Below are 20364 nucleotides of genomic sequence, written 5' to 3' on the forward strand. Positions count from 1 at the left end.
GCCCAAACAAGTACTATTGTGGTGGCTGCAATGACGCCAACCCCCTCTCCTGTTGTAACAGTACTGGTAAATCACGGTGAAAAGCCAGAGAAGTTCTCAGGAACTGACTTTAAAAGATGGCAACAGAAAATGTTGTTCTATCTTACAACTCTGAACCTGGCTCGTTTCCTCTGTGAGGATGCTTCTATTTTGAAAGAGGATGAAACCGACTGGCAAGTGGTTGCTGCGGTTGATGCCTGGAAAAATGCTGATTTCCTTTGCCAGAACTACATCTTGAACGGACTTGACAACACATTATACAACGTCTACAGTCCTATCAAGACAGCAAAGGAACTTTGGGAGTCTTTGGAGAAAAAATACAAAACGGAAGATGCCGACTCAAAGAAATTTGTGGTTGGCAGATTCCTAGATTTTGTAATGGTTGATTCAAAATCTGTGATCAGCCAAGTTCAAGATTTCCAACTCATTCTGCATGACATTCACGCAGAAAGCATGTTTCTCAATGAATCCTTCCAAGTTGCAGCCTTAATTGAAAAATTACCAAAAGGCTGGAAGGAATTCAAGAACTACCTCAAACACAAGCGCAAAGAAATTTCTATGGAAGAATTAATTGTGCGTTTGAGGATTGAGGAGGACAACCGCAATTCTGAAAAGCGGGCTGGTAAGCATCCTATGGTGTCTAAGGCAAATGTGATGGAACATGCTTCAAAACTAAGAAACGAAAGTTTTCTGGAAAAAGTTCATCACAAGGCTTTAAAGGGGGGGAAAATAAAAAGTATAAGTTTAATGGCAAGTGTTACATTTGTGACAAAGGGGGACATCGGGCCAAAGATTGCCGTAGCAAAGGCAAAAGCAAAAGAAGAACAAGCAAGAAGCCTGCTCAAGCCCATATGACCGAAGTGGTCAATATTTCCAATGGTATAGATGACATCAATCTTTCTGCAGTTGTTTCCGAGGCAAATCTTGTTGGAAATCCTAAAGAATTGTGGGTGGAGACTGGTGCTACTCACCATATTTGTGCCGACAAAAAGATGTTCACATCTTATTCTACAGTGGACAATGGTGAACAACTTTTTATGGGCAACTCCTTAACTTCCAAAGTTGAAGGACAAGGGAAGATTGTTCTCAAGATGACATCAGGAAAGGAACTCACTCTCAACAATGTGCTGCATGTATCGGACATTCGCCAGAATCTTGTTTCCGGATCTCTGTTGAGTAAGAATGGGTTTAGGCTAGTATTTGAGAGTGATAAATTTGTACTTACTAAGAATGGGATGTATGTAGGAAAGGTTACATGTCTGATGGCCTTTTTAAGTTAAATGTAATGACCGCTGTACCCTCAGTTATTAATAATAATACATCTTCTTCTTACTTGCTTGAGTCTTCAAATTTATGGTATGGTACACTAGGACATGTTAATTATGGATCTTTGCGTAGATTAATTAATATGGAATGTTTACCTAAATTTGACATTGATTCAAATCATAAATGTGAAATTTGTGTTGAGGCAAAATTATCTAAAACTCCTTTTCATTCAATTGAAAGAAGTACGGAACCACTTGAATTAATTCATAGTGACATTTGTGATTTTAAATCAATTCAAACTAGAGGTGGGAAAAAGTATTTTATCACTTTTATAGATGACTATACTAGATATAGTTATGTTTATTTAATTCGAACCAAGGATGAAGCTTTGGAAACTTTCATTCAATATAAGAATGAAGTTGAAAATCAACTTGGTAAGAAAATCAAAAACCTAAGAAGTGATAGAGGTGGTGAGTATGAATCACCTTTTGGTGAATTTTGTAAAGAATATGGAATAATTCATCAAACCACCGCTCCTTACTCACCTCAGCAAAATGGAATTGCTGAAAGGAAAAATAGGACTTTAAAAGAAATGATGAATGCCATGTTAATAAGTTCTGGATTACCTCAGAACTTGTGGGGGGAAGCAATACTTTCTGCTAATTATATACTTTATAAAGTACCCCGAAAGAAAGTGAATCAAACACCTTATAAATTGTGGCATGGAAGAGTACCATCCTACAAATACTTAAAAGTGTGGGGGTGTTTGGCTAAAGTGGCTATTCCTAGTCCTAAAAAGACTAAGATAGGTCCTAAGACCATTGATTGCATTTTTATTGGTTATGCCAAGAATAGTAGTGCACATCGGTTTTTGATTCATAAATCAGATCATTCCGAAATGCATGTAAATACTATTATTGAATCTCGAAATGCATCTTTCTTTAAACATGTGTTTTCAAATAAGACTAGACAAGAGACTAGTAACAATAAAAGATCTCATGATGCTATTACTAGTCAGGATCAAGAACATGATCAAGAACAAGAGTTAGATCAAAATGAGGAAGAGAAACTTAGGTGTAGTAAACGTGCTAGAACCTCAAAATCTTTTGGTCTAGATTTTCTAACATATTTGTTAGAAAATGAGCCTCTAACTTTTAAAGAGGCTATGTCCAGTCCTGAATCTCCTTTATGGAAAGAAGCTATCAACAGTGAAGTTGAATGCAAAATCACATTTGGGAATTAGTGGACTTGCCACTAAGTTGTAAATCTCTTGGGTACAAGTGGATTTTCAAAAGGAAAATGAGAGCGGATGGATCAATTGACAAGTACAAGGCAAGACTTGTGGTCAAAAGATTTAGACAAAAAGAAAGTCTTGATTACTTTGACACATACTCACCGGTTACTAGAATAACATCCATTAGAATGCTAATTGCCATTGTATCTCTATACAATCTAGAAATTCATCAAATGGATGTGAAAACCGCTTTCTTAAATGGTGAGTTAAATGAAGAAATTTACATGGAACAACCAGAAGGTTTTTCTATTCTAGGAAAAGAAAAGAAAGTGTGTAAATTGATTAAATCATTATATGGTTTAAAACAAGCGCCAAAGCAATGGCATTAGAAATTTGACAAGGCAATGATGTCAAATGGATTTAAAATTAATGAGTGTGACAAATGTGTTTATATTAAAAACACAAATAAATATTATGTTTTTATATGTCTTTATATAGATAATATGCTCATCATTGGTAGTAATAATGACATGATTAAAACTACCAAGAAAATGTTGAATAAACATTTTGACATGAAGGACATGGGCATTGCTGATGTAATTCTTGGTATGAAAATTACCAAAACATCAAAATGTTATGCTTTGTCACAATCTCATTACATTGAGAAAATACTTGACAAATTCAGCAAAGATGATGATCATCTTGCTAGAACACCTGTAAATGTTAATTTGTATCTTTCTAAGAATGTACAGGAAAATATTTCTCAATTCGAGTATGCCCAAATTATTGGAAGCTTAATGTACTTGATGAATTGCACTCGCCCAAATATAGCTTATGCAGTAAGTAAATTAAGTAGATTTACCAGTAATCCGGGAGTAGAACACTGGAAAGCAATTATAAGGGTTCTAAGATATCTCCAATTCACTCGTACCATTGGGCTGATTTATACTAGATATCCAGCAGTACTTGAAGGATACTGTGATGCAAATTGGATACCGGATACTAGAGACTCGAAGTCCACCAGTGGGTATGTCTTTACTCTTGGTGGAGCGGCTGCATCTTGGAAATCTTCCAAATAGACTTCTATTGCTAGGTCTACTATGGAATCAAAATTCATAGTTTTAGACAAAGCAGGGGAAGAGGCAGAATGGCTTCGCCACTTCCTTGAAGATATTTCAATATGGCCAAAACCGGTGCCTGCTATATGCATACGTTGCGATAGTCAATTAGCAATAGGTAGAGCACAGAGTCATATGTATAACGGTAAGTCTAGACATATTCGTCGTCGACATGACACTGTGAGACAACTACTCTCTAATGGAATTATTTCCATAGAATATGTTAAGTCTAAAGACAACATAGCGGATCCACCAACCAAAGGGTTAGCAAGAGAGTTAGTTGAGAATTCATCGAGGGGAATGGGACTTAAGCCTATTAAATAAGAGTTACCACAATGGCAACCCAACCTAGTTGACTGGAGATCCCAAGATCTAGGTTCAAAGGGACAACCGAGTTGTGAATGACTCAGAAGGATCACTGGGGAGTCTAACTCCTACCCATTTCTTTGATGAAATAGTGATGTCTGCAGCGTATTAGGTTAAGTAATACTTTTAATGATTCTTATATCTAGGTATACTTAGTGGAGTATGGCAGGATACTCTTCATACGAATCACCTATATGAGTGTGAACTGGGCCGGTTCTATGAGAATTGTGAAGGGCTACAATTCTCTAGAGCACTCATGGAAGACTAGGTTGTTCAGGGCCAAAATGAACACAATAGTGAGAACTAAACTGTGTCTGGGGATATACTATGTGAGTTCTATTGTCTTGGTTTACACAAACAGCTGAACAGTTCAAGACATCATGTTCACTGGTTAGCTAGTAAATCCGATAGTGTCTCACAAGGGAAGGTTCAAAGCCAAAAGCTACCTATCCTTTGCAAAATATTTCCAATTTCTGTACTCTCTATGATTAGATCATGTTGTTGCATTTTCTCTCTGTCAAATTCCATTCATGTGGGGGATTGTTGGAAAAATGGTTTAATATAGGCATATTTTTTAGCCCAAGTTTGAGTGGGCCCCAAACGTCTTTTGGGGTGGGTCCGAAAAGGTGAAGTGTTTGGGGGTGGGTCCGAAGAAGTGAAGTGTTCCTTGCCGCATGGCAAGTCACACGGTGAAGACGAAACGTCAAAACCATTTTTGAGTGAATGTGAAGTTGATGTCGTTTTCGGATCAAACATTAATTGTTTAGAAAAAATTCATTTGAAATTTTTTCAATAAAAATTATTGTGGGATTTTAATTTAAATCTAAATTCAATTTTTGGGTTCCTTGGTGGTTTCCTAAAGTTTGTACTTCTTCTTTATTAATTAAACTATTCAAATAGTTTAATATATAAATTCCAAACAGTTTTATAATACTTTTCCACCATTAGCATTTTTTATTAAACTATTCAAATAGTTTAATAATAAAATATATCCCAACAGTTCCTTTGACTGTTCCACCAACGATACTATTTTCAAATAATTTGAAAAAAAAAAATGTTCCAAGATGCAACGGACATATTCGGTTTTATAACTGCAATGAATCTGTTTGAATTTCAAACAGTATCTGTTGACACTTGTTGCACCTATTCAGTCTAACAGCACTTGTTCGGGGCTGTGTAATTTTGCCTATAAATACAACCATGATTCCAGCAGTCTAGGGACCCGAAATTCAGTATGAAATTATTGTCTCATTGCTGTCCAGATTTTATTGTGTGCATTTTTCTTCATTATAGTTTTAGGAAAAATTAAAGAGAGTATAGAACACAAGGTTTGGTTTGCCGTACAAATTTGTTTGGTGTGCTACAACAATTTTGTGAAAATCATTGTATTCTGGGAGATAGACGCCACTCAACCGTAAGCACCGTAGCGGGGTGAATCTGTCTTAAGGACAGAGTGTCACACACTCGACTTAGTCTTTTATTTTTATTTTTTTAATTCGGTTCGATAAATAAATTCGGTATGTTATTTATTTATTTTGTTTGAATTAGTTTCAATTTATTTTATTTACACAAAAGATTGTTCCAACAACATCATCAGGCCTTCCATGAAGTCTGTTTCTTGGAGAAAAGTTGTAGTAGCAGGACAGCATATTATTTTTGTGTTTTTTAGGGATTTGGATTCAATTAGGCAGTGAGTTGCAATGAGTTTACATTCTGCCCTGGAGGTAGAATCCCTCCTTCCCCTTTGTAAAATAATTGCATGACATTTTTATCGTAGGAAGTAACTGTCGAAGTACAATTGCAGTTAGGCTGCTTTCGTTGTGTATATATATTGTGGGTGTTCGGAAAGTTACTATTTTAGTAGGCTATTTTAGTTTTTGATTATTTTAGTAGGTTATTTTAGTTTTTGGCTATTTTAGTAGGCTAAAATTTTTGTGTTTCGGAAGATAGATTTTTTTGTAGTTGGATGTAATGTTTGTGAGAGAAAAAATAAAATGATTATGGGTTTAGTGTGACATTTTGTTTTAGGCCTCGTTTGGGAACATATTTTTTTAGTAACTTTTTGGCTAAAATGTAATGTAAAAAAAAAAATTAGTATATTTGAGATGATTTTTTGACTTTTTATGAAAAGATATGCAAAAAATAAAGAGAAAATAGAATTTTTGACTTTTTGATATGAATGATTGACTTTTTGATTTTTTTTAGTGACTTTTTGACTTTTTTAGTGACTTTTTGACTTTTTAAGTAGAAAAGCCACTTGCCAAACGAGACCTTATTGATTATTTTAGTCTATTTTGTCTTTTAGTGCTATTTTAGCCAAAAAAAGTTAAAAAAGTTTCTTCCTAAACACTCCCATTGTAACAATTAATTAGTCAGAGGTGTAAAAGGTGGTGGTGATCTGATTTCAGTTTTGATTATTGAAATTTTGGTTGATTGGAGTAGCTAATAACTGAAAAATGCTCTATGGTACTGCTGTTATGTGGACATTAATCATAATTAGCGGAAGATTCGAAACCTGTATTCTGGTGGCTGTTTTAGTGCTTGGAAATCCATTTGTTGACATTTTGCAGGTTGAGTTTGGAAGAAGATTGTGGGCCAGGTTTTTTCTGGCTGTTTTTAATGAAGGGTTAATTACACCAACACTCTTCAACTATTAACTAATATCACTTTATCCTATTCATCCATCAACTTGTACATTTTGACCTTTTCAACTTTGAAAATTTCACAAATACACTCTTTTTGGAGGTGGTCTGAAGGGGGTGAAAGTGATACTTTCACAGTTGAAAAGGTCAAAACGTATAGGTTCATTTACTAGGGTGGTAAAGTGATCTTTGTTAATAGTTGAGGAGATGGTGGCGTAAATTGTAATTAACCCTTTAATGAATGGAATTGAACCAATTTCTTGCATTTGGCAGATTAGTATGGTTTTGCATGTTACATGATAAAGTTATACTCCCTCCGTCTCAAAATATTAGTCCCTTATTCCATTTTTCATTGTCCCAAAATATTAATCCATCTTCAAAAATCAAGTACAAAAATAATATAAATTTTCTATTTTGGCCTTCTTTTAAATTAATAAACAATATAAAAAGTACAATTATGACATTGATATTATCAAAAAATGTACTATCAAAAGGATAATTTTGAAAAATCAACTTTTTTCAAATGCAATAATTATACTACCAAAAAAAGTTAGATTCCCCAAAAGGGACCATTATTTTGGGACAGAGGGAGTATATGCTTGTGTCCCTATGAAAGCAAGTTACTGAATTTGCAGGCGCAATGCTCAAAAGGAAGTCAAATTATTATAAATGCAATATTTGAAATACATAAATTGAACACAGAGCTGGTCATGGAAAACAAATGGATGGTTAGGGTTTTTGTGGTTAGTCCACAGAACTGGTCATAGAAAATAAATGGATCGTTCACTATAATAAAAACACATTTTAGTGACACCATACTAGCGGCGTGTTCTTAAAAAATGTCACAAAAAAGAATATTTTGTAGCATTTTTTAGAAAAATGTCATAAAGCCACAAATATACAAGGCTCTATTGGCATTTCAATTAAAAAAATGTCACTTCACTACAACAAAAATGTTACTATAACAAATTTACACTTTAGTGACACTACACTAGTGGCATGTTTTTAGAAAATGCCACAAAAATAAAAATTGGCATTAAATATTTTAGAAAAATGCCACAGAACCACAAACATACAAGGCTCTAGTGGCATTTCAATAAAGAAATGTCACATCAATTTTATGACATTTTATAAAATAATGACACAAAATTATGTTCGTGACATTTACCAACAGATGCCACTAAACTTTAGTCGCAATGGCCTTTTTTAAAAAATGTTAGGACACTAGGTAGGTGCAAATTACTTTTTATGACACTTAGGTGAAAAGTGTCATAAACAAATATTTTATAGCATTTTGAGAAATGCCACCAAGCCAAAAACTTTCCAAGCTTTTAATGGCATTTTTTAAAAACAAAAAATGCCAATATATTTTCTAAACTTTTAAAATGCAGTAAAAGATTAAAAATAAATAAATTATACTCAATATACACTACAGGAAAAAGCACATTCGGCGACTAAATTTCCTGATCAAAAAAAAGTTGGTCACTGAAAGTATAGCTTTCAGCGACCAAAACAGCATTAGTTGCCAAAAGTAAAGCTTTTTGGCGACTAAACAATTTTAGTAGCCAAAAGTCTATAATTGGCGACTAAAACTAAGTTTGGTCACTGATTATATGGGTTTTAGTGACTAAAAAAATTTTGGTAGCCCAAAGTAAAGCTTTTTGGCGACTAAAAAAATTTAGTAGCCAAAAGTCTACAATTGGCGACTAAAAATAAGTTTGGTCGCTGATTATATGGGTTTTACCGACAAAAAAAATTTTAGTAGCTAAAAGTAAAGCTTTTTGGTGCCAAAAAAAAATTTAGTAGCCAAAAGTCTACAATTGGTGACTAAAAAATAAGTTTAGTCGCCAAAGGTGGTCATTTTTAGCGCGGGAGAACTAAAATCCTAAGGCAAGAATTAAATTTTTGGCGACCAAAATTTTGGTAGTTGAAAGTGCATCTTCGGCAACCAAATCCGATTTTGGTCGGCAAAAGTTAAGTTTTTTAGCAACTAAAAAACAATTAGTAGCCAAAAGTATAGAATTGGCGACTAAAAAATATAAAAGTGGTCTTTTTTTATTTTGCTAGTATTTTACATAAATTATGTTCAATAAAATAATTATGTTTATACACGTATCTTTATATTAATATGGATGTATGTACTATATAAATAATATATGTTGCATATATAACCATTTGGTGCTTATAGAGGTGTATTGGGAAGAGTGTGGTGTATAAGGTTTATGGTGCGGGAGGTTGGCGGTTCAAGTCTCCGCAAGAGCGGATCAAATTGTTCTACAACGAATTATCGAATGGCACTTGATAGCGTCACGAATAGTGCCTACCATGACATTAAAGTGTCACTGAAAGGTTTTAGTCTTGATGGTGTAATGACACTTATAAGTGTCACTAACTCTTTTTTTAATGGCGCTTGATAGTGCCACAAATAATAGACATCAAAATGTCATTGAAAGTTTTTAACCATGATGGTGTAGTGGCACTTGCAAGTATCTACCGTGACACGGATACAAATGGCACTTGTGCAAAATGCCACAAGGGTAAAAAATATCATTAAACCAATAGTTTTGTGGCACTTTTATGTTGTAGTGGCAAGGGTTTTTGTGGTTAGTCCATTTATAAGTTTTTGTGTCTGGTTTTATTTGTGGTTCTTGCAATTCTAATATTGTTTTTTATTAATGTCATATTATTATGCATTTATGCACTAACGGCAAAAAGTAAAACAGGACTGTCATTGTTTAGCAGATTAGCAAGCCCACAAGGCTATTTTGTACATGAATATTATCAAGATTCAAAGCTCAAATGTGAGGTGTGATGATAGTTCTAATTGATTAATGCTTGAAAAAAAAAAATGGCTAGTTTCAAATACAGTAGCAGAGAATGAGGTTTTTGGAGTGAAGTCCACGGGCATGACTTATGAGGTAATTGGAGTTGTTTTGGGAACTACATATTTTTTTAGATAGAAATAAGGGAGAATAACATATAATTGAGATATGAGAAAATTAACTACAAATTGATAGTATAACTGAGACAAGTGCTCTGGTTTAAGTGACAGTTTTGTTTCAAAGAACAATTTTTACTTGCATTTTCACTGATTTCTAATTATTTTTTCATTTTTTATCTAATATATATATATATATATATATTAATATTATACATAACATGTTTGCAAGTAAATTAAACACCTCTATACATCCCTCAAAATTTTGTAACCATTCAATTCAAAAAGACTGGGGCAGGGAAAGATTCCATTACATCCGGGCTGAAAGAAAAGAAAAAAAAACAAAAAGAAAGAAATGGTGAATGCAAAAACTATTCAATGTAGTTTATCTTGACCCATTTTTTAAGTTACTTTAGATGAGGAATTTGTGAAGTAATTTAGGAAGAGAAATAAAAATATAAAAAAGTTAATTATTCTCTCTCTCCTTCATTAATTTGAAATCCCAACATAGTATTAGAAAGATTTTCAAATCAAATGTGGGTTGTCCTCCCCTTTGAGTGCAATCCAATCCAAATATTTTTAAGTAAATTATACTTCACACTCTTGCATTTTATATCAAACTCCACTTTGGTTCTTTTTCTAATTGTAACAATCAACAACTTGCATTTTTTTGTTAAATTACAATGTAGCCTCTCGGTTAGTTTAAAGTTAAATTTCGTAACAAAAATTGAGAAATAACCCTTGCATGAGGCATTTTTTATTTTAATTTTCTTCTATTTTTACCTATTCTATATTTTTCACAATATATTGTATTTTTTTTTTTTTGCCACAAAAAACAAGTGCATTAAATTAAAAAGATATGGTCAATACATTAGAAACAAAATGAATATTAGGAGGGTCACGCCAATCCCTCTTCAAAAAAGGGTACAAAAATAAAGGGAAATGGTGTAAACACTTCTTCTTACAGAAACTCTACTCACAATATCAATAAAACCAGCAAAGAGGCATTAAGGAAGAGTGCTGGAAAAGGGCCAAGGGTGGCTATAAAAGAAGCAAGAGCATTAGCCACTTGATTGCCCTCTTCATAAGTAAAGCAAAACGGAATACTGTTGAATTCATGCAGAAGCTGTAGGTAGTCTTATAGAAGAGTTTGATGCGTGTGGGTCCTCGTCTGTCACCTGTGTAAAGCATGTAGGGTTAGAATAGAATCATATTCAACTATCAGATTTTTGTAGTTTGCAGTCTTTTTTGTGTCTAGTGTAAAGAGTCCATAATTTAGCCTTTTTATTAGAAATGTAACCAACAGGGTGAGCAAAAGCTTCCAAATTTGTCCTAATGGTCACAAAATACTCCTCTTATCCCTGTCAAGCCTGAATTACCATGGAATGAGCCATCAATATTACGTTTTACAAAATTTACAAGTGGCGGTTTCCATTGAATGAAATGAGTTTTAATGTTGATAGTAGAATATTTTGGTTTAACTTTTTGTAAAAAAGCATTTTGTGTTATGTACGGGAAAGAAATATTCGTCTTGCTCCCTACTTCCTTGCTATCAAGCTCATCGCACTCCGTTAGAACTTTGTCACATTGTAAACAAAATAAAGGTGAGCTACCCGGCGGGTGGGTTTGCTGGAAAACCCCTCGGACAGTCAAGTTAGCTCGCTAGGAGAAGAGAGAAGGCAGAGCACTGTAGCGAGAGAGAGAGAGAGAGTGAGCTTGAAATTGCTTACTTTCAACGTCTGCATGCTCTTCCTTTTCAAGGCTAGCCATGCAGTCTCAGAGATTGTGGGCGCACTACCTCTGTTGTCCTTCTTTAGACAGGTGGTTGTGCTCCCCTCTACATTTCTTACACATGTAGAGACCAAAACTACCAAACAATAGGGCGGTTGTCCTCCTGCCCCACTAAGTGAACCTTTCTAGCCGCATGCTTGTCCGCGATCACCGGATTTGCCTTCTCGATGGCAGTGGCGGCATCATCCTTAACTCAGATGTGCTCGTTAATCCGTTGCATCAACGATTCTATGGTTGTGGGCTGGTGCATTGTAAACGAGTCTTGCAGTCTATGTCCAACTGGTAGGCCTAGCTTGTATTGGGCGATTGCCAAATTAGTGGGGCAATAGAGGATCTCATTATAGGTCTCCTAATACTTGGCATTGTATGTTTTCAAAGAACTGCTCGATTCCATCTTGATACCCAGGAGGTGATCGACCTCCTTTGGTGTTCGCGTATTGGTCTTGAATCTAGTGACGAAGATTTTCGCCAACTGCTGCCACCCCTCAATACTCCCTTTCGGGAACCTTTCGAACCATTTCAGGCCCAATTCTCCCAAATTCGCTGGGAATATGAGACACATCAAGGCATTGTTGTGCCGGTGGCCTACCATTACTTGCCAGTAATGACTAACGCGCATGTACGGATCCGTCTTGCCATTGTACAATGTGAACTTAGGTTGATGGAATTTGGCGGGGAGTGGCGTGCTCTCAATCTCTAGAGACAGCGGGGTGGCGGTGAGTCTTGCCAAATCTCTGTCCACCGGTGTTGGAACCACCATTCTAGGTGGCGGCATGGCCACTTCCTCACTGCAACGAATTCTGGGACTGAGCTTTTGTAGCACCGGCACTCTTTGGACCTCTTTGCGTCATGCACATTCCTCCAAGACGTCCCTCAGATCTTCTGAACGGGCGGAGTAAGCATATCTCGATGTCGTCGATGAACGTGAGGGACGATAGTTGTTGTCTCACATGCATGACCTCTTCACCAGTGAATTGGAATCGCTTACTCCATAGCTTCTGGTGATGGAGAGAAAGGGTGTCCCCCGTTGATGCTGGCTGCCTGAGTGACAAGATTGGGTGTGTTCACTATGGTTTCCCATTCCAACAATACCCTTCCCTTTGATCTGTCGCTTCAACATCTCCATCTCAGTCACCATTCTCCGTATGAGGGCATCTTGGTCTCTGAGTTTGTGCTCTGGGCGTTGAGCGTGTGACTCTCCTCATCGCCGGTGCCCATCAGGACTCCTTGAATAGTCAGTGCTCCTCGTGCGTTTGTCTCAGGGATCTTTGGGTAGCCTTCTAGAGGAGGTCTCTAGGCCCGCCATGGTCGGAATGACGAGAAGGCCATCTCTTCACCAGACCGACTCTGGAGTGATGCCGTCGACAATGGACAGCGGTGTTTCGTCATTGTTTGCCATGGAAAACAGTCAAAAAAGCTTGGAGAACAAGGTTTGTTTGTTAAAGAACTTTCCATAAACGGCGCCAATTGTACAGGAAAGAAATATTCGCCTCGCTCCGTACTTCCTTGCTATCAAGCTCGTCGCACTCCGTTAGAACTCCGTTACACTGTAAACAAAATGAAGGTGAGCTACCAGGCAGGTGGGTTTGGCGGAAAACCCCTTCGATGGTCAAGTTAGCTCACTAGGGGAAGAGAGAAGGCAGAGCACTATAGAGAAAGAGAGAGAGAGAGTTTGAAATTATTTATTTCCAACATCTGCATGCTCCTCCTTGTCAAGGTTGGCCATGCAGTCTCAGAGATTATGGGCGCACTACCTTTACTGTCTTTCTCTGGACAGGCGACTGTGCTCCCCTCTATATTTCTTACACGTGTAGAGCCAAAACTACCAAACAATATTTGTCGCACTGCCAAACGGTATTGACGTATACCAGGAGTGGATTCCTCTCTTCTTGTTATTGGTCCACGTGGAATACTGGACTAAGCTATTACTTGTGAACCACAAGCATTAAGTCGACCACCTTGATGCCAAGCTGAATCAAACCGGTCTATTAGGAGGAGCACGCCCGATTGAAGCCCCAACGACATCGTTTGGAACCAACCAAAGGTGGCCGCACCGTTCGTCATCTCGGCTACAAACCGTGATCCCACAAACCATCTCTATCTCAATGAATATAGCCCAAACCGTCCACAGCTCGGCCGTCATATAGTTCCGCCATCTAGAACCTCAACGCCGGGATAATTGGGCCCATCGACGTGAGCCAGTTCGGCTAGCTTTGGCCCAACACCATATTCTACGTGGGTCCAGCTTGGCCCAATACCGTACTCCGTATGGGCCTAGCTCGGCCCACCACATCCCAGACAACCTTAATCCGACCCAGCACCATATTTAGTGTGGACCCAGTTCAGCCCAACAATGCATCCCAAGCTCTCACGCGGCCCAACACCATATTCTGCATTGGTGTAGCGTGGCCCATTGTTCGGCACAAATCTCCCTCTCATGTTAGATTAAAACAAGTAGTATGCATGAATTCAGCGGACTAAAAGTATGATTATTAAAAATGATCTTGTTGCGTGTATTCCACATATTCCAAATGATAATGGCAATGAGTGTAGAAGGTGAGGATTCCGTGAGAATTTGTGGAAAAATAGCTACACGTGAGAAACATATTCAATATTAAAAAAATTGTGCATTTACTGAATATTTCTAAAAAGGGGCATTCAAACAGGAAATGTGTAATTGTCACTACCCCTCGTGACATAAGTTGCAACTAGGGCTATTTAGGATGTAGCGGGGAAGTTAAGTGGGCACAAGTTGGTAAGGATCATTGCATAGAAGCCATAGGAAAATTTAGATTTTTATTAATATAGGATGTTTCCAAAGTTTTTTCCATGGCAGTTGTGGTAAGGATGGTGGACATTGTGTACTTAAAAGGTGATGATAAGCAAAGTAAAAGAGTTAATGTCTCTGTGTCAAAATGTGGCCAGATAAGTTGATTCGGCATAGAGTTGAGTGGAAGAAGAATACTCAAAATCTTGAAAATGATGGACGAAGCCAAGTTGTAGTTCTAGTGTCAATAATACGTGCCACTGTGAGTTGTTGTAGATGAAGGGGAGGGGGATATAGTGTAGTTTGTAGAAGAATGAAGTTACCAAACCACTGGTCATGCTAGAGAGAAATATGAGATCCACCACCAACTTCCCAACGAAGGCAATCTTTATATTGTATTTGGTTAGAAGATTTAGAAGAAAAAAAAAAAGGAAAAAGGTTAGTGAAATATGAATAAAACATATCTATATTTTACTTAATTTCACATATACTTTCTTTTTCCTTTTCCAAATTTTTTCACAAATTCCCTAACCAAACACAGCATTAAAAATTTTAATATGAGGATGAATGTCTTTCCATACCCATATTGGAGAGCAAGGGGCGTTAAAATTTTTTTGGGAGTGATAATATTTAGCTTTGAAAAACAATATTTGTCTTTACTCTAAATTTATGCCCACAAACCACCATTTCTCTGGTTACTTTAGAAAATAGGGGTTTTTTTTTAAGGTCTCTGGCATTATGATTTTATAACATAAAAGACACTCAATATTTTTATAATGTCTAAGGTCCCTCAACATCAATCTAGAGAAAATTCGATCCAGAGAATTTCTCTGGACACATTACAGAGAAAATTCCAAATTTCTCTGAGTTTTTGTGAATTTCTCTAGACTATAAGGGAATTTTCACTGACTTTTTGTGAATTTCTTTGAGTTGGAAGGTAATTTCTCTGGACTGAGAAAATTTCTCTGGGGCAGTTTATCAAATCAATAGAATAGCAGATTCAACTCTATCTATTTTGTCATAGAAAAAATCTCAACAAAGAAATTCTGGAAAGAAATATTCGTCTTTTTGAAATTGATCACAAAAAAAAAAAAACGGACACATTACATCAATATTTTTAAGGTCTCTGGCATTATGATTTTATAGCATAAAAGAAACTCAATATTTTTATAATGTCTAAGGTCCCTCAACATCAATCTAGAGAAAATTCGATCCAGAGAATTTCTCTGGACACATTACAGAGAAAATTCCAAATTTCTCTGAGTTTTTGTGAATTTCTCTAGACTATAAGGGAATTTTCACTGACTTTTTGTGAATTTCTTTGAGTTGGAAGGCAATTTCTCTGGACTGACCTTCCCCTAACCTTCCCATTCTCCAGAGAAATTTTGGAAATTTCTCTGGCCTTCTCTCTCTCCAGAGAAATTCCCCCTTCTATTTACACAATAATCACAGATACAAACCAGAGAAATTTACTCAATCTCAAAGAAAATCACCCTCCAACCCAGAGAAATTGATCACAAAAAAAAAACGGGGCAATTGTCTTTTTGAATATGAGATTGACTATTCAAATGATCACCAAAAAAAATTAAAAAATTATGAATAAACAGATTCATTGTAATATCAAACATGTTCAGAAAACCAAAATTCAAGAGAGAGAGAGATGAACAATCCATACCTGATATGAAAATCCTTGGAGCTTTAACAAGAGGGATTTAAATTGGACAAACTCTGATTTCTATTGGATTCTTAGAAATCCAATAAAATTTCAACAATGCCAGCCAAATCTGTGATAGAATGCTTCACTTTGTTAGCTTCTTCCATTATTATCTTCTTGTTCGTATGTTGAGGACACGTCCATAACTAGGTTTCGACACGCAGGCTATACTTGGTTTTCTATGTGTGGGTGTGTTTTTGGTTGCTATTCTGAGTTGTGTGTACGAGAGACTTTTTTTATGAAAAAGCAGAGAAGACTCAATGGCCACCACAGAGAGAGAGAGAGAGAGAGAGAGAGATGAAGCAAGTTCTGGAAAATTTTAGAAACAAAGTGTTTATAATAATGGGAGAGAAAGAAAGAAGGTTGAGTTTGGGGATTTGAAGGAGTGGAAGAGAGCAGCGAGAGAGACACACACAGAGCGTGAGATATATATCAAATTTCTCTGTGATAGATGGGAGGGACCTTAGACATCAAAAAATAATATTATGAATCTTTTCCATTACTAAAATAGGGAGAGGGACTTTAGACTAATTTTCCCTAAAAAATATAGTACAAAAATAAAACAATGTGAAAAATATAAAAGAAATAGAAAAAAGGAAAAATTAAAAATTAAAAATGCTCGTGATGGTTACATGATAATTTTTGTTAATCAATTTAACACCAAAGTAATAGAAGTGGTCTTCTATTTGCAAACTACCATTTGTCCAAGTTCACACTATGTTTTTTTATTTGAATATCAACTATTGAACAAAACTTAATTGTTTAGATATCAATTATTCAAATGTCAAATATCGAACTAGATTTTCATTCTATAGGTACTATCCAAATAATTTTTTTTTTTGACAGATTTTGTTTGGCAACGTCACTTTTTAGTCTAAAAGTTAAAAAGTCACAAAATAAAAATAAAAATAAATCAAGAAACCAACAACCTATAGTAAAAAGCCAAAACTTTCATTTTCTCTATATTTTGTGCACGTCTTTTCGTAAAAAATAAAAAATTCATCCCATACGTACAAGTTTTTTTGACATCATATTTTAGCTAAAAAACCAAAAAAGTTATTAAAAAAACTTGTTCCCAAATAAAATAAAAAATTTGTAAACTTTAAAGTTTCATTGCGTGCAAATTGAAACTCCCCCAATGAAAATGAATCTAAAACTGAAAAATAAAATATTAAAAGGGTATTTATTCATAAATCCCTCTCCACCTACTTCTATTCCACTTAACTCAAAAGGTTAGGTTTCTCTCATGTTGAACTCAACATGAGAGAACTTGAGGGGTTTATAGGGCCCTACTATGGGTCTCGTTTCGATTATCTGAACCATTCATTTTGTAGGGTTCACAATGTATAATATCCATAATTTTTTTTTATTTCTATCCAATAATTATTACCTTTTCGTTTTATTACATTTATCTTCGAAAAAGTGGACGACAAATATATTTTTGAAATAGACCCTCTATTTTTTTAGAGACAAATGCGATAAAATAAATTGTTATGATTATCATATCGCTCTAAATTTTTTTTATGGATAATAATATACATTGCGAGCCCTACAAAATGAACGATTCAGATCATCAAAACGAGACCCATGGTGATCCGTATAGCCCCTCAAGTTCTCTCATGTTAAGATCTCAATATGAGAGAAGCTTAACCCTAATTGAAATTATTTTCTTATGTTTCAATAAGTTCTATGAGTGATATAGTTACTAAAATACCCTAATAATAATAGGGTGAAATACACATTAATGTTCATATTAACAATATGAATGATGTGAACATTCATACTATCAAATTTATTAAATGTGATTGTTCACATCACCAAGTTGCTAAGAATTCAAAAAATATTTGTAAAGATAAAATTGTCTATAAAATACATTAATATGGGAATTAAGATTTGATAGATCAAATGTCCAAAATAATAAGACTTATTGGAATGCAATAATATCTTATGGATTAATTGAAATATAAGTATTTGAAAATGAATTTTCTAATAAATTCTCCAATATTTAAAATGAGATTTGATATAAGGTGCAACCATATAAAATATAATTTATTTATTTATTTATTTATTGCAATAAGTTATTGTACGAGCACGAAATAATGTTATCGTATAATCTTGTTGATCAAGTTTGCGCTCCTCCAAACGTCGTCGCTTTATTCCCTGAAAACACAAAGGTGAGCTAGCCGGCGCGTGTGTGCCGGATACCTCTCCAATGCCTAAGTCAGCAAAATAGACAAATAGACAGAAGCTCTGTGTATTCTGAAAATCAAAGTTGTGTTACCTCTACATAGGTTATATTGTGAGCTTTTGTAGTTTTTGCCTAGCACAATCCTAGTAGGACTCTTATTCCTCCATGTAGAGTCCTCCTAGGAATCACACTCCTGAAAGATAATGTTTATCCTTCAACACCCCCCTCACTGCTTAAACCAAGTGAGATGGTTTTACCTTGGTTAGATGACAGTATGACCAAGCTAACACTAGCCCTTTGTCATACTTAATCTAGCGCCTTCACATGCAACACATAGCTCGGCTCTTGTTCACTTGTATCTCGGTTTTGTCTGTTGAGACCGAGCTAACTACAGCAAGCTTTGACCGAGCTAACAAGAGTAAGGTCCACCATAAGAAGCCCAAATACCTCGGCTCCGAATACTATGACCGAGCTAATTATTACCACTCCGACCGTGGTGACTGTAACCATACTTGGACTGAGCTAACACTAAGGTCCACTCGCTAAGCCCTTTTCACCACGGCCCATAGAACAGCCTATTACTACGCCTGGGCTTAGCTCGGCTTTAATGCTCATAAAAACTCCCTCTCAATTACCCCTTAATTCCATCTGCGTAACATGATTAGGATTATTTGTTACCAGCTGAACTAAAACTTCAGATCTTCAACCGAGCTAAATTGTCACCGGGCTACCGATTTGTCCGGTCAAAAAACGTCTCTTCAGTCACGATGTACATCTGAATCGCTTGCTTTTCCATAAACACGTAGCTGGCCTATATTGGTTGAGTACAACTGTCAACGCCGCCCTCGTACTTCGAAATTTTTGAATAGTCCTGCCTTTTCTTTGCCTTATACGAAAACCCTAGCTTTTGAACTTGTCACTCTACTATTCATCTTTTCTCTCTTGCCCTCTGAGCCTCCATTTTCACCACCATAGTCCTTGCAAAGCTTGTATTCTCCTTGCTACTCTTGCGGCTTTGATCTGCGTTCTCCTGTCTTCAAACTGTAAGTAACTTAATCCCATTTTCTTTCTGTTTGTATAGTTTTGTAGTATGTAGCGTAATATTCGTATGTTTCTCAAAACACATTATTATAGCTACTATTTTAATGGGAAATAACCACTAAAAACTATGTAATAGATCCACTGGATTCACAAACAATATGAAAACTGACGCTTTTGATCCAAAATAATACTTCAACCGAACTAAGAACTTGTTTGTATTTAGGTGTGAACCCAGCCAAACTAGATAACTCCCCTAATAACTGAACTAAAACTTCATGCCACACCTTTAGTTTCAATCGGTCTAAGGACCTTTCGTTTCATTTAGCTAAGCTAAAGTCCTTCATTCCAACCGAACTAAGAACGGATAGTATCCTACGAAGCCGAGCTAGGCTTACATTTATTTTTGCCTTTATACTTAGCACGGTCCAAGGATCAGGGCTTAACACTTTTCATCTCCACTTTGCAGACTCTGACTAGGTTGGCTAGGCACTCCTTTGCACGCTCAACCGAGATACTCACGTCATCTAAACATTGAGCTAGTATTCCGAGCTAATTTATACATAACTTAAGTCCACATAGGAAAATATCGATTCTTAGTAAATTCACCAGGGGCCATAGCTGAGTTTCGAAAGGATTACCAAATTCCAGACGACGTCCATCTTTCCCTAGCCGAACTAGATACCACACCCTGGGAAAAACAAGGTTTTCTTCCATTTACCGTGCTATCCATTGTTAAAGCCGGCCTCCGATTCCCAATTCAACCACTCCTATGTGAATTCCTTAGGCAAACTAGAATTTTCCCAACCCAACTTAGCACCAATTCATACAAAATAATAAACGGCATCGCTGAGCTAAATCGCCGGCTTGGCCTCAACTTGGGTTTAGCCGAGCTTTTTCACCAATATTCACTTGGCCAGATTGAAGATGGCTAGGTATACTGTTTAAGAATAAGAAGATGCCGAGAGAAAATAATAAAAAACACACCGGACAAAGACGTAAATGACGATGACTTTTTCTGGGTCTCGAGCAACTTCGAAGACTAGGAAGCCATACACCGGGCGACCGAATTACCTAGAATAAGGGAGTAGCTGGTATGAATACCTCGGCTTAACTTTATGTGTCTTTTACTCTATTTATAAGTTTTGCGCCGGACTAATTGTTGCCTTTTTCCTTTATGCAGACATGAACCATCTAAAGTCACAGTACCAATACCCCAATCTAGACGCACTCCGCGTCGCGCTCCGGTACCGTACCGTGATA

General features: G+C 36.2%; 1 non-coding gene across 1 annotated transcript in view; it reads left to right on the forward strand.

Moving 5' to 3' along the window:
• LOC114320852 (uncharacterized protein At1g51745) overlaps nt 1-12929 on the forward strand; it is a 51375-nt gene extending 38446 nt beyond the window's left edge. Inside the window, exons 4-6 of the transcript XR_014365912.1 lie at nt 9522-9583; nt 12657-12824; nt 12870-12929. This is a non-coding gene — a transcript (uncharacterized protein At1g51745). The remainder of the gene's footprint in view (nt 1-9521; nt 9584-12656; nt 12825-12869) is intronic.
• Nucleotides 12930-20364: the final 7435 nt, after the last annotated feature.

The sequence above is a fragment of the Camellia sinensis genome, chromosome 4 (assembly GCF_055761805.1).
Source record: "Camellia sinensis isolate YWXY chromosome 4, ASM5576180v1, whole genome shotgun sequence".
NCBI lineage: Eukaryota > Viridiplantae > Streptophyta > Magnoliopsida > Ericales > Theaceae > Camellia > Camellia sinensis.